This window comes from Oryctolagus cuniculus, chromosome 12 (assembly GCF_964237555.1).
Source record: "Oryctolagus cuniculus chromosome 12, mOryCun1.1, whole genome shotgun sequence".
NCBI lineage: Eukaryota > Metazoa > Chordata > Mammalia > Lagomorpha > Leporidae > Oryctolagus > Oryctolagus cuniculus.
In genome coordinates, this window is record NC_091443.1 from 25549518 (window position 1) to 25564730 (window position 15213).

At 42.6% G+C, this 15213-nt stretch overlaps 1 protein-coding gene across 3 annotated transcripts in view; it reads right to left on the reverse strand.

Moving 5' to 3' along the window:
• ATL1 (atlastin GTPase 1) overlaps positions 1 to 15213 on the reverse strand; it is a 75865-nt gene that overhangs the window by 13965 nt on the left and 46687 nt on the right. The window lies entirely within an intron of this gene.

Below are 15213 nucleotides of genomic sequence, written 5' to 3' on the forward strand. Positions count from 1 at the left end.
TGGAATCTGAAACAGCAGTGGGACTCAAACCCAGGGACTCTAATTAAACAATTGGGACATCCCAGTGTCCCAAGTGGCACTTTAAACACTAAGCCAAATGCCCCCCCCAAAAGCACCCAACTTTATAAAAAGGAAGAGTTTTATAAGTTCCATTTTAAGTAAAAAGTATTAAAGTATAACTGAAAATTACTAAAAGAGAATTCAGATGACATTTAAAATAATGCTGAATGTCAAGTAAATGATTGTGCACGAGGTTCTAATGTATACTTAGGAAGTTAAAACGATTCTGGAAAACATTGAGCTGGGAGTCAGGTGTTTACTTTTCAAATCTTCTGAAGTACAGAAGGTTGCACACTAACATATATAGCTTAACAGATTTTCACAAACTGAACATACCACTGACCCAGCACCTCAATCAAGAAACAGAATACCCATCCCCCAACATGCCTGGCATTACTCCTTGCTCAGGGATGACCAGTGTCCTGACGTCCACCAGCAGACATTAGTTCTGGCTTCTTTCATTCAGTATTCTACTTGCGATATTCACTATATTATTGCATAACTGTTTATTGTTTGTAGTCAACATGGCACAACATCCTATTATGTAATTATTAATTCATCCCACTTTAGATGTGCATTTCAGTGTTTCTAGCTTGGGACTTGTATGAATAAGGCTACGGTGGACATTTCTGTGCCTTTGGTTAATATATGTACACATTTATTTTGGATTTATACTTAGATGCAGAATTACTAGGTGACAAGGCATCCATATGTTCAAGAACAGTTGATTTTGTCAGTTTTCCCAAGTGCTGTGCCAAATTATAACCTTATCAGCAGTGTTAGAAGGTTCCTAAACATTTGGTAATTTCTTTTTAGTTTTAACCATCCTGGTAGGTATGGTTTAGTAGCTTATAATGGTTTCAATATGTGTATCCTAAGGATTAATAAAACTGAAAAAGTTATCATGTTTACTGACCCTTTGTTTCATTCATTTTTAAAAAAAAAATGTATTTATTTATTTGAGAGGCAGAGTTACAGACAGAGGGAGGGACAGAGAGAGAGGTCTTCCATCTGCTGGTTCACTCCCCAAATGGCTGCAATGGCTGGAGCTGGGCCTATCTGAAGCCAGGAAACAAGAGCTTCTTCCTGGTCTCCCACGTGGGTGCAGGGGCCCAAGCATTGGGCCATCTTCTACTGCTTTCCCAGGCCATCAGTAGGGAGCTGGATCGGAAACAAAGCAGCCAGGACACAAACCGTTGCACTATGGGATACTGGTGCTGCAGGCAGAGGCTTAACCTTCTACACCACAGCGCCAACCCTCATTCTCTTTCAGATCATGCCTAATCAGTGCTATTGCAAATGTTTTTATTGGCTGGGTTTCTTACTGGTTTTGAGTCATATTTTTTATTTTATTTTTTAAAAAATTTATTTATTTATTTAAAAGTCAGAGTTACATAGAGAGAGGAGAGGCAGAGAGAGAGGTCTTCCATCCAATGGTTCACTCCCCAGATGGCAGCTACGGCCGGAGCTGTGCCGATCTGAAGCCAGGAGCCAGGAGCTTCTTCCCGTCTTCCACGTGGGTGCAGGGGCCCAAGGACTTGGGCCATCCTCTACTGCTTTTCCGGGCCATAGCAGAGAGCTGGACAGGAAGTGGAGCAGCTGGGTCTCGAATCAGCGCCCTTATGGGATGCCGGCACTTCAGGCCTGGACTATCCTTAGGATAGTACATGGCACATGTACATGCTTAGTACAGATCTATTAAATAAATCATTTCCTAATTTTTTAATTATCAATTTTACGATGTCAAGGTAAAATTTTGCTCTATAATTACAGTACTCTGAATTGCATTTTTTAGTGTTGTATCTAACTGGATTCAGTCCATCTAAAAATCCTTTCACTCCATCTATGAACTGTGATTTTGAAAAAAGTAAAAGTTGCCACACAGTTTTTCAAAAAGAGCTAGGATTTGCTACGTTCCCTGAGTATTCACATTCTTGAGAAAATCTTCTGTAGCTTTTATATTTAATGGAAAAATTAGCCAGATATAAAATTCTTGGAGTGACACTTCTTTTTCAAAACTGTTCTAATTATTCATCTGTAGCTTCCCCACTGAATGTTATGGAAATTGTGTATGGGTTTTTTTCTTTTTGGGGTGGGGGAGGTCCTGAAAAGTTCAATAATGTTACTAAATATAAGGACTGAGATTGGTCAGTTTTTCCAAGGTACTTAGTATGAACATTTAAGTTTTAAGAAAAGTTTTCTTCTCTCAGCTGTTTATTTTTCCTCTACTACATTTGTTCCATTATCTCCTTCAGGAGCTCTCATTATGCCCCTGTGGTATACAGGAGGATGAGAATTTAGGTTTTGTAGGGATTGAAGCTAATATGATCTGAGGGGTAGGGAGAGAGCATCTATAAGAAAATGAAACTAGAAAATCAGGCTTGAAACAGAGATCTAGACTAAGAAAAACAAATGGCAAATTCCAAAAACTGAAAAATTTCACAAACACAAAACCCAGAAAAATGACCAATATAGCTTTATAATACCCTTTTTCAAAGGATGTCCCTAGGTCATTTCCTACCCCAGGCCTAGAATCATTTCTCCAAGCAGCACTGGTTTCTTTTAGTGGGAAATGGTATTTCAAGATTATAATTCTGGGAGTACTATTGAGTTGATAGTTGTTTCTAGGTCTTTTCAGTGGGCAGAGCTAGGATACTTTGTGTGTATGTTTATCTTAGATATTATAAACTATCTTATTAATTAATACTAATACTTGGCAGTTGAAATTTAAGACTATAGTTTTCACCAAACTTCAAATATATCCGTTATCTACTTACCCAAGAATCTTAGTTCCTTAGGTATAACGGATGACTGAATTATAATATCCCATAATTACTACTTTTTTATGCTAAAACACATACACCATAGCCTCAGAGTAGCAATACCAAGACTATTATCAACTACCAAGAAAATTTAATGGGAGCACCCAAGTTTTTTTTTGATATATGCCCTTCTCATTCTATTTTTAAATAATTATTTTATTTATAGACAATAGACATTACGTACAATGTCTCTTATCCTTCATGTAGTCTTTTTTTTTTTTTTGACAGTCAGAGTGGACAGTGAGAGACACAGAGAGAAAGGGCTTCCTTTGCCATTGGTTCACCCTCCAATGGCCACTGCGGCCGGCGCACCGCGCTGATCTGAAGCCAGGAGCCGGGTGCTTCTTCCTGGTCTCCCATGCGGGTGCAGGGCCCAAGCACTTGGGCCATCCTCCAGTGCACTCCTGGGCCACAGAAGAGAGCTGGCCTGGAAGAGGCCACCAGGACAGAATCCGGCACCCCGACCGGGACTAGAACCCGGTGTGCTGGCACCGCATGTGGAGGATTAGCCTAGTGAGCTGCGGTGCCGGGCCCTTCATGTAGTCTTAATTCCACAAATAAACATATGTTTAATGCTCACCCCCACCCATTTTTACATCATCTTTGCTTTTCTGAACCTTATTCTTTAGCAGAATGAGAGGCCATGAGAAAGAACAGTATTTATTTATTCATTCTTACATTTTGCTAACAGTTTGGGCTGTCTATACTGGAAAGTCAGTTTTGTTGAATACAGAATCCCTGCATCACATCTTCTTTCCTTATTAACAGACACTTCTTAGTGTGAGATATGGGTATTTCTTATGTCACAAGGGTGGGGCCTCTCCTTCCTCTTGTTGTTTTTGGTGTTTGTGTTTTTCTGTTGTTTTTTTGTAGACTCTTATGGAGAAATCAGAGATTTTTGTGGAGAGGATGTAGCCAGCACCTTTGTGTAGCTGACTTACTTTAAATAGGTGCCCATTTTGTTCCAACTATAACAATCTGGATTTGGAACATTTCTACCTAAATCAAGCATTTTGAAAGCAGAAGTTAGCTAGGAAGCAGTCTGCAAAATAGAAGTTCATGAACCAGGATAAATAAAACCAACTATGTGTATTTGGCTGTATTTTGCATTTTTCTTGGGAAATTTTAGTCTCGTTTCCTGGTCTTTTCATTGGAAATCTTCCCAATTCAAAATAATGAGAACCATGTATAAAATAGAAGCAAACATACTTATTTTTCAAATCGGCAATCTATATATTAATCATGAAATCAATGCCAGTGTTCAAACTCTCAGGTTCCCTGACTGGTGCTCCACACACTGATGCACTGGCAACTGGCTCTCTGAAACAACAGCAAAACACCTTGATTTGTAGCACTTGCCAATTTCTGCAGCTAAATATACACTGACCACTGCTGACTTCAAGCTACTCTTTGGCTCATAGACTTCCTGACTATTTAATAACTGGATCTCATGAACTGCTATGAACCAGCAACAGCACAGCCACAACCTCAGTCTCCTCCTAACATAATGTGTGTGTTTTGCATTTATTAGGTAGAGGAGTCTATGAATTCCAATTCTTATTTCAAAAAGCAACCGTTTTTCTATACTTTTGAATCTTCGTTTGTCCACACAAACAGGTGGGGATAAAGACCAAGAATATAAATTAGCCTAATCTGCTCAGATTAAAAATGTGAAGTCATGGGTATTTATTTTCATGAGTTAAATTCAGTCCAGCAACCAAGGCAAATGATGACCTGATGCTATACTTTTCCTATAGATGATCATATTTTCAAAAAACTTCTAAGTAATGTTATAACCTTTGTTAACCTCCCTTTGGAGACTATTCACTTTAGGAAATTATTCAAGAATTGTGCTATAGTACTACTGTAACAGTAAAACAATGAAAAAATCCACTTGGCCGGCGCCACGGCTCACTTGGCTAATCCTCCACCTATGGCGCCAGCACCCCGGGTTCTAGTTCCAGTCGGGGCGCCGAATTCTGTCCCAGTTGCTCCTCTTCCAGGCCAGCTCTCTGCTGTGGCCTGGGAGGCAGTGGAGGATGGCCTAAGTGCTTGGGCCCTGCACCCGCATGGGAGACCAGGAGGAAGCACCTGGCTCCTGGCTTGGGATCGGCGCAGTGCGCTGGCTGTAGAGGCCATCTGGGGGGTTAACCAACGGAAGGAAGACCTTTCTCTCTGTTTCTCTCTCTTACTAACTCTGACTGTCAAAAAAAAAAAAAAAAAAAAAGAAAAGAAAAAGAAAAAAACCACTCAAAAACTGGGAGACAATACAAAATGGCATAATAATATATGACAATATGGAAATATTACTGTTACAGGTATGTGGAATATAACCATACATGTGTTAATTGTTACTGTGAAATTGAATAAAATCATGGATTTTGAAAAACAATGCTAGGCTGGCGCCCTGACTCAATAGGCTAATCCTCCGCCTGTGGCGCCGGCATCCCGGGTTCTAGTCCCGGTCAGGGTGCCGGATTCTGTCCCGGTTGCCCCTATCTCAGGCCAGCTCTCTGCTGCGGTCCTGGAGTGCAGTGGATGATGGCCCAGGTCCTTGGGCCCGGCACCCGCATTGGGAGACCAGGAGAAGCACCTGGCTCCTGGCTTCGGATCAGCCCAGTGTGCCGGCCACAGCGCACCAGCCGCAGCAGCCATTGTGGGGTGAACCAACAGAAAAAGGAAGACCTTTCTCTCTGTCTCTCTCTCTCACTGTCCACTCTGTCAAAAAGAAAAAAAAAAAAAGAAGAAAAACAATGCTGTTTGGGGCCTGGCGCTGTGGCACAGTGGGTTAAAGCCCTGGCCTGAAGCACTAGCATCCCATATGGGTGCTGATTCGAGACCTGGCTGCTCCACTTCCTTTCCAGCTCTCTGCTATGGCCTGGGATAGCAGTACAAGATGGCCCAAGTTCTTGGGCCCCTGCACCCATGTGGGAGACCCGGAAGAAGCTCCTGGCTCCTGGTTTTGGATAGGCGCAGCTCTGGCCATTGTGGTCATCTGAGGAGTGAACCAGTGGATGGAAGACCTCTCTCTGTCTCTCCCTCTCTTTGTAACTCTTTCAAATAAATAAAATAAATCTTAAAAAAAATGCTGTTTGTATGTGCATGCATTATAAATATATGAAATTATTCGCATACTCCTAACTGTCATAGAATCATATATAGCCACAAAACACCTGAATTCATTTTTAGTGTTTGATTAATCAGTTTCAGTTTCTGGTAAAAATAAACACTAGAAATGGTTTCAAACCTGTCTGAGTAACAACTCACTTGAATCAACATTCCATCAAGTCAGCCAATCAGCAGAAAACTCATGACAGCTGACAACAAACCTGTTTCTCACCTCTGAAGCCTACATACATCATACTTCTGTGTTCAACAAAAGACACACTCAAAGAATGTCCATATATTCTTCCCTTTGTAACCCACAAACTCCAAAATGAGCTGTTAAAAACCTACTTATAGTCATCCATACTATGCCTCATCAACAGAGCTCTATTTGATTAAGCAACAAACCCAGGTTTTTCGGTTTGATTTTGACCAGATTTTGATGGATAGTCATCCTCTGACAATTCTAGAAGTCCTACTGAGGTATTTTCAGTGCACTCACTGGGTAGCATTCTTTATTACCCATAAGCTGAAGAGTGCACTCTCCTTATTCCTTATTTGCAAATTCCATCTGTCCTTGAAATTTGCCTGCAAGTGGAAACTAATTGTTGGGGTCTGTTAGACTGGCAACCAATTTGTGCAAAACTAAACAGTCAAACATTGCCATGGGTCTCCTACAAAACCGAAATGAGGACATCACATCGTATAGCTCATAATGCAGAACCACTGACTACGAGGTTACTGATCATGCAGCATCGTCTAAGCCTCTACATCAAGGTTTCAGCCTCCTCCAGGAAGACGTTCTGCTTCCTATTTGTATTGCACTATAATCCCAGTGTTTGCGCTAGTAATAGTAAGTGAACTTCTAAAAAAAACTTAGAATAACTATGGTCATTATGATGAACTTTGGACATGCCAAAATAAATAATATGGTTAAGAGGAACTCTATAAAATTTGAGACAAAATGCCAAAGACTCACTAGTTAAGGGTCTTTAACCAATACAGGCCTCAAAATAAAACGCTGACTCTAAGCCTGTGTCTCAGTTTGACTTCCCACCTCCTGAGACTTCCCTTTGTCTCCACTCAGCGGCACCTTCACCACCCACTTTCCCTTCAGTCCCTCGGTGCCTTCCCTTGACCTCCCAGACAAGCTACTCTTTCCTCAGGGACTTCCACAGGAAAGGAGTGGTCATACTGCCCAAATCCATTTAAAATGTCTGGACCAGAAGATAATACAGGAGAAGTTGAATCTAAACCCTGGCCTAGAGCTGAGTTGTGAGGGATTTCTTTTAACACAGGACGACAGAAATTTGCTGCAGACTTCAGGGTTGCAATAGATATGTGCTGTCCTATTTTATCAGTTCTGTTCCAGCTACTGCACTTAACTGCCAGAACTTCAGGTGGGCGAAAAAACTGGTTAAAGTCAACAGGATAAGAACGTTCAGGAGAATATTTAGACAAACTAGCTACTCACTGAGGGAAAAAAAAAAAAAAAAAAAACACAATAAACTTTAAAAACATAAAGGCTTTTAGAGAGATAAGAAAAATAGGAAAAACACTACATAAGGCCAGTTTCTTAAAGATTCACTGGACTAAGATTTCACAATTGTAAACCACACAGAGATAAATCAATTGAAAACTTTAAAAACTGACATCAGGAAGCTTTCAAACAATATTTTGGATACAATTAATAGCCAAAATAAGTGGAGTCAAAATACAGATGTGGAGGGAATATGGAATCAGAAGAAAAAACTTGAATGAGAAATTGTCAATTTAGAAATCTAACATATGGCAGACTTCACAGCTTGGCTAGCTAACAAGGTAGGGTCAAATCTAGCCCTCTAGATAGAAACAAGATCAAAATACTCTACTTTTTTGATAAGAGTCTATCAAAAGAGACATCTGAACACAGTGCAAGTGGAAAATCCATGGGAAGAATCAGTGTCACATATTGGCAAGGAATACTTATGATGTATATGTTTGAAAAAGAAACTGAAGAACCTCTTCCCGCAAAACTCTCTAAGGGTATAGGCAGAAAGAGTACAGAAGAACCTGTAAGAGGCCTGATTAATCCTCCAAGTTAGCTTAAGTCTTTTTATTAAAATGATTAGGCCATTGCAGATAATTAAATCAACAGCTTCAAAGACTCCTGGCCTTTTGTGGCCTACCTCTTCACTGGGTGGCCAGGGCTTATCCTCTGCCTCGGAGCAGCTGCAGCCGGGAATAACAGCTGGAAGCAGCTCCAGGCCATGCACTAGGAGCCCCTTTAAATCTGAAGGTACCACATGCAGTACAATCACCATTGCTAATTGAAAACACTCAACATTTTTTGTATAGTCTTAACTAGCTAAATATGTCACTTTCTTCATTTGTATGACCACCCATCAGTGTTTTCAAGTTTACTGTCATTACCCAATGAGGGAGAATTTCATGACCGTTTCTGCAAATCTGAGGAAAGGTCATGAATAGTACAATTATTTTGGACTATCACACCAATTTATGACAATATTATTTATGGGTTTTATCTTTAAAATATACAGTGACAATGCTAGGATAGATACATAATAGCAGCATTAGACTTTCGTAAACTCACGTCTTCCAATTTTGAGCCCAATGGGTTTGCTTATATGCAAACCGTATGCAATGTGAAATATATGTAAATATTTACTGAACATGTGCTGTATGAAAAGCATTGCAGTAGCAGCTCTAGGCTACAAAAGTAAACTCCCACGCTTCTGCTTTGAAGGTATTTATAATTTAATTAGTGAAATGAGATATTCACATTAAAATATAAAACCACAAAATAATGCTTAGTAAGTGCATGGGATTGAAGGGGAAGAGAGGTACTGAAAGATAGTGGGTAAGTGGCTGTGGCCCAGATCAAGCAAGATGCACTCTGCAACTTAAAGATATGTATGACCAGGGATTAGTTACCTAACTGTGCTAAGCCTCAGTGTTTCCTTATTGGATTAAAAAAGAGATAATAATAACAAAGGGGTAATAACATTACTTATTTTATAGAACAATAATGAACATTAATTTGAATAATGTAAGAAACAGACTTGGGGGACCAGCGCTGTGGTATAGCAGGTAAAGCCGCCTGCAATGCTGGCACCCCATATGGGCACAAGTTCAAGTCCCAGTTGCTCCACTTCTGATTCAGCTCTCTGCTATGGCCTGGGAAAGCAGTAGAAGATGGCCCAAGTCCTTGGGCCCCTGCACCCACTTGGGAGACCCGGTGCAGCTCTGGGCTTCGGGCTTCGAATCAGCCCAGCTCCACCCATTGTGGCCATTTGGGGAGTAGTAAAACCAGCAGATGGAAGACCTCTCTCTGTTTCTGCCTCTCTGTAATTTTGCCTTTCAAATAAATAAATCTTAAAACACACATACTCGCCAGGCGCTGTGGCTCAATAGGCTAATCCTCTGCCTGCGGCACCTGCACCCCAGGTTCTAGTCCCGGTCGGGGCGCTGGATTCTGTCCCGGTTGCCCCTCTTCCAGTCTAGCTCTCTGCTGTGGCCCAGGAGTACAGTGGAGGATGGCCCAGGTCCTTGGGCCCTGCACCCGCATGGGAGACCAGGAGAATCTCCTGGCTTAGGATCAGCATGGTGCGCCGGCCGCAGCGGCCACTGGGGGGGCGAACCAACGGTAAAGGAAGACCTTTCTCTCTGTCTCTCTGTCCACTTTGCCTGTCAAAACACACACACACACACACACATTTAGCATAGCACCTGGCATAAAATCAGTGCTTAATAAATTTTGATTGTTATATTGCTCTTCCAGACATGACTTTGCTGACATTTCATGGACCTAAATGTGGATTGGGAGAGTCCGGATCTACACCACTGAGCTGATTTTATGCAAACGGCAAAGTCCTCCTGGCACCTGGGATGGTGCGGTAGCTTTTGCAGAGAGCTGTCCTTTTCCTTAGTCCTATCCTCACATTCTTTTCCTTTAATTTCTAGCCCAAGCTGGCAGACAACCCCTCTCATTTTCTCAGTGAGGTCATGCATTTCTCTGGTATTACTTGACAGTTAAAATCATCACAGATATTTGATCAAGGACGTTTTGTTTCAGAGTAGCTTAAATCATTATCAAAGAATTCTACAAATGAACATCCTTAAATCATGGGAATAAAGGGTCATTAAATGTAATTAAACTAGAGTAAAACAATTCTTAATTGTCCATACTCATACCTAAGCTGAATGAGAAATTGTGAGAAACGGGTTTACCCTAACCTAACAGTTTATTACCGAGCAGCCTTGAGTTTACCCTTAACACTGGAATGTACTGATCTGCTTGCAAATAATTACAATTCCACCTAAAACAACGTGAAGAACTGAGATCACTTCGATCTCACAGAGAGGATTCCATTTTTTTTCTAAGGTCTATGGTGTTGCTAGGCTTTTAAGTATGCTAAAATGGGGCAGAAAACCAGCACTGGAGAAAAACTGGAATGAATTAACTATTGTGAAAAGTGAAGGACTTCACACCGGCAAGATTAAAGAGAATAAGTGTTACCAATCCTAAATTAGACTCAACAAGGAAATAAGTCTTCAAAGAAGAGAAATCAAGCACGCAGGAAAGGTTTTTAGGGTTTATGTTTATTTTCCTATTAAAGGCACCCCTGAATTCACTAACCCTTGACCACAGAAACACACATGGAAATGGCACCAGTCTTCGCCAGAGCCCTCTATGCCACAGACGGCTCTGGGAGGGTGTGCCCAGAGACTAAACCCATTCTCAGTAGCATGTGCTGAAGGGTGATCTGCAGACTGCAGGTTCCCTGGCCCCAACGTCTTCAGACTCAGTAAACCAGTCTGGCTCAGAAATTGTTTTAATATAGGTGCTTAGAAAACCTTGCTCAATCCACACAGGCTAAATCCTGCCAGCCCTCCCCATTTGTCTCAGCGGTCAGGGCCTTAGAGATGTCTGGGAGTTGTTGGATACACTCAGGGCTCTGGCTTAAAGGGGCTAGGATTCAGGAAAATTGTGCATACTATTTAGTTTATGGCAGGTTAAATAGGCTTTTGTAGACAGGCCTTCTCTAAACATACGCACTTTGCAGAACTGCCACTGACAGATGCACTGGCATCTAAAACACTGACTCAAGGGAACCTGGAGAATATAATTCTTTGATAAATGAAGAATGATTCTATTTCTTTCTAGCCTAAGTAAATACTTAAGGGGCATGAAATAGTTTAGTAAGTTTCTGGGCCGTTAACAGCCAAAGGGCATGTGTAATGGTACAACACAAGGGCTTCTTAGAGTCTTCATTCCAAGGGGAACCTGTTTTCAGCTCAGACCCAAGAACAAACTGAGTTATTATCACACAACAGCGTGAAAACTCTCTCCACCCCCAAGGCTCTGGCAGAACCCAGAGGACATGAGTGACAAGCACACACAGGGAGAGCCACAGGGCCACACAAATGGCAAATGAGTCCCTCCAGGGAGCAAGCCACAGAGGCTGATCACTGAGCAGAGAGCAGCCGAGGAGGACAGCCTTGATAAGTGCTGCTAGAGTCTGCCTTTAAATCAACCTCAAACAGTGTGTGACAGCATGGAAAATGCCCCTAGTCGGGGGGTCCTGACCCAAGGGTGTGACCATCCTAGTAACATGGCAACAGGGGGCCAGGTGCAGCTCATGCAAGTCTAACCAAGAAAATCTATAGCCGATAAAGACAGACATGAATCTCCTATCATACCCGACATGAATATTTTTAGTTGGTTCTTTTTTTTTTTTTTTTTTTTTTGACAGGCAGAGTGGACAGTGAGAGAGAGAGAGACAGAGAGAAAGGTCTTTCTTTTCCGTTGGTTCACCCCCCACAGCGGCCGCCACGGCCAGCATGCTGTGGCCGGCGCACCGCGCTGAACTGAAGCCAGGAGCCAGGTGCTTCTTCCTGGTCTCCCATGCGGGTGCAGGACCCAAGGACTTGGGCCATCCTCCACTGCACTCCCGGGCCACAGAAGAGAGCTGGCCTGGAAGAAGGGCAACCGGGACAGAATCCGGTGCCCCATTCGGGACTAGAACCTGGGATGCTGGCACCGAGGATTAGCCTATTGAGCCGCAGCGCCGGCCCACTAGGTTCTTCAAGCAAACTGGAAAGTATTATCCAAAGTCCTTGTAAAATCTGCAGAGTGGGCCGATGTTGTGCTGTAGCAGGTTAAGCCTCCAGTTGTGATGCTGACATCCCACATGGGGACTGGTTCCAGGCTTGGTTGCTCTACTTCTCATCCAGCTCCCTGCTTACGTTTATGTGCCTGGAGAAACAGCACCCATATCAGAGACCCAGAAGAAGATACGGGCTTCTGGCTTCGGCCCAGCCCAGCTCCAGCTGTTGCAGCCATTTGGGGGTGAACCAGAGAATGGAAGATAAAAGATCAATCTCTGGGCTGGTGCTGTGGCTCAATAGGCTAATCCTCCGCCTACGGCACTGGCACCCCGGGTTCTATTGCCAGTCAGGGCGCCGGATTCTGTCCCGGTTGCCCCTCTTCCAGGCCAGCTCTCTGCTATGGCCCGGGAGTTCAGTGGAGGATGGCCCAAGTGCTTGGGCACTGTACCCGCATGGGAGACCAGGAGAAGCACCTGGCTCCTGGCTTCAGATCAGCGCGGTGCGCCGGCCACAGCACGCCGGCCGCAGTGGCCATTGTGGGGTGAACCAACGGAAAAAAGGAAGACCTTTCTCTCTGTCTCTCTCTCTCACTGTCCACTCTGCCTGTCAAAAAAAAATTTTTTTAAAAAATCAATCTCTCTCTCGCTCTCTCTGTAACTCTGCCTTTCAAAGAAATAAAAAATAATTTTTTTAAAAAAAGGATAATTTTAAAACACTGCATAGCTATTATTCTCAACCATGTTTAAATTATTGTTATTCTCAACTAAATCTTTGGAAGTCCAAAGACAAAAAAGCTAATGTAAAGAATTAAAAAAAATACATTGGTGAGGCTTCTCCTGCTGGATTTTTTAAAAAACTGGCTTATTTATTTGAAAGGCAGACTGACAGAGGGAGATTTTCCATCTACTGCTTTACTTGCCAAATGGCCACAACAGTCAGGTCTGGGTCAGACTGAAGCCAGGAGCCCAGAAATCCATCCAGATCTCCCACATGGGTGGCAGGGTCCCAAGTACTTGGGCATCATCCACTGCCTTCCCAGACACATCAGTAGCCAGCTGGATTGGAAGTAGAGTACCCGGGACTCAAACGGCTATGGGCATCCCATGTGGTGGCTTAACCCTCTGTGCCACAATGCTGGCCTCCTCCCCACCCACTGGATCATTAGACAAGCTTTAGGGGTGGGCATTCACTGGCAGTTAAGCCTGCAACCCACTTTAAAGCCCCTGGTTTGTTGCCTGTTTCTGGCTCCTGACCCCAGGTTCCTGCTAATGCAGACCCTGGGAGGCAGCAGTTATGGCTCAAGCAGTTGGGTTCCTGTCACTCAGCCTGGACTGAGTTTGAGGCTCCCAGCTTCAGCCCTGCCTGGCCCTATCTGTTGCAGACATTTGGGGGTGAAGCAGTAGATGGGCACTGTCTACCTCTGTCATCTGTGTTGTCTCTCAAATAAATAGGAAAAAAAAAGGTTCAAGTGCTCACAGTGAGCAGAAAAATGAGAAAATAAGTAATGTATGTCAGAGGCTCCATGTCTTAATATGAATTATGGAGGACACTTCAAAAGATTCACAGAAAATGCAATTAAAGTAAGTTTATTTTGGTGTGAAAACTTTTAAGTCCATGCATAAAATGGTTTTCCAAAAGTTCTTGGAAAATACAGTCTGCAAAAACTCACTTTAAAATTTTGCATCAAAATAAACTTATCAATTTTATTTTTCCATGAACTTTGTAAACTATTTTCGTACTTCCTAGGTGTGCTACACAGTTTAGAGCTGGCTTGTAAGGACTTAAAAGGAGCTGGTAAGCCGGTGCTGTGGCTCACTAGGCTAATCCTCCGCCTTGCGGCGCCGGCACACCGGGTTCTAGTCCCGGTTGGGGCACCGGATTCTGTCCCAGTTGCTCCTCTTCCAGTCCAGCTCTCTGCTGTGGCCCGGGAAGCAGTGGAGGATGGCCCAAGTGCTTGGGCCCTGCACCCGCATGGGAGACCAGGAGGAAGTTCCTGGCTCCTGGCTTGGGATCGGCGCAGTGCGCTGGCCGTAGAGGCCATTTGGGAGGTGAACCAATGGAAGGAAGAACTTTCTCTCTGTTTCTAACTCTGCCTGTCAAAAAAAAAAAAAAAAAAAGGAGCAAGGAGCTGGTAAAATTTGAGAAATTTTGCACATCAGTTGACATCGTGTTGGTAGCTTGCAGCAGACTTTGGTGAAAGTGTTTACAACACAGAAATTAGCAGATACTACAAATCAAAGCCACCTCCATGCTCTTCCCCACCGGCTGTAAGCACTCACACCACTGGCTAAACTTGCATTTCAATATTGTTTTCAAGCTTAATGCACTTAGCTTTTTATTCTCTCTTTTCAACCATGGTTTCTAAATACTCTGAGACCTTTTTTATTTTATCAGAGCTTAAGAATCAATCTATTACTTCAGCTATTCATTTCATTGGCTCATTACCTTCACAGTTGCTATTTATTATGGACCTGTGTAACTTTACTCCAGAGTTAAGAATTCTTCTATTTTAAATTTGCTTAAATTAGTTTTAGCATAGGATTATTACTTTTAAAATATCATACCACTCACCTAACTTTCTCAATGTTTACAATTTCCCTCACAATTTTATTCACATGAATTAAGATATTTTCTGCTTAGACAAAGATGGAAGTGGTGACCTACTAAAAAAGAGTGCTAAATTAACTGAAACTTCTTTTAAAAGTTAGAGTATTTAGCAATTTTTAAAAAGTTTTTATTTATTTCTTTGAGAGGTAGAGTTATAGACAGAGAGAGAGAGAGACATCTCCATCTGCTGGTTCACTCCCCACATGGCCACAATGGCCAGAGCTGGGCCAGGCCAAGGCCAGGAATCAGGAGCTTCTTCCAGGTCTCCCATGTGGATGCACAGGCTTAAGCACTTGGACCATCTTCCACTGCCTTCCCAGACCATTAGCAGGGAACTGGATCAGAAGTGGAACAGCCAGGGCATGAACTGGCACCCATATAGGATGCTGGCACCACCGGTGGTTTAGCCTACTATGCCACAGCACCAGCCCTATATTTTGCAATTTTTCTAACAAACAAATTATTTTACTGATATCTTAAATGTTGTTCTGAGATTTAAACATACTTG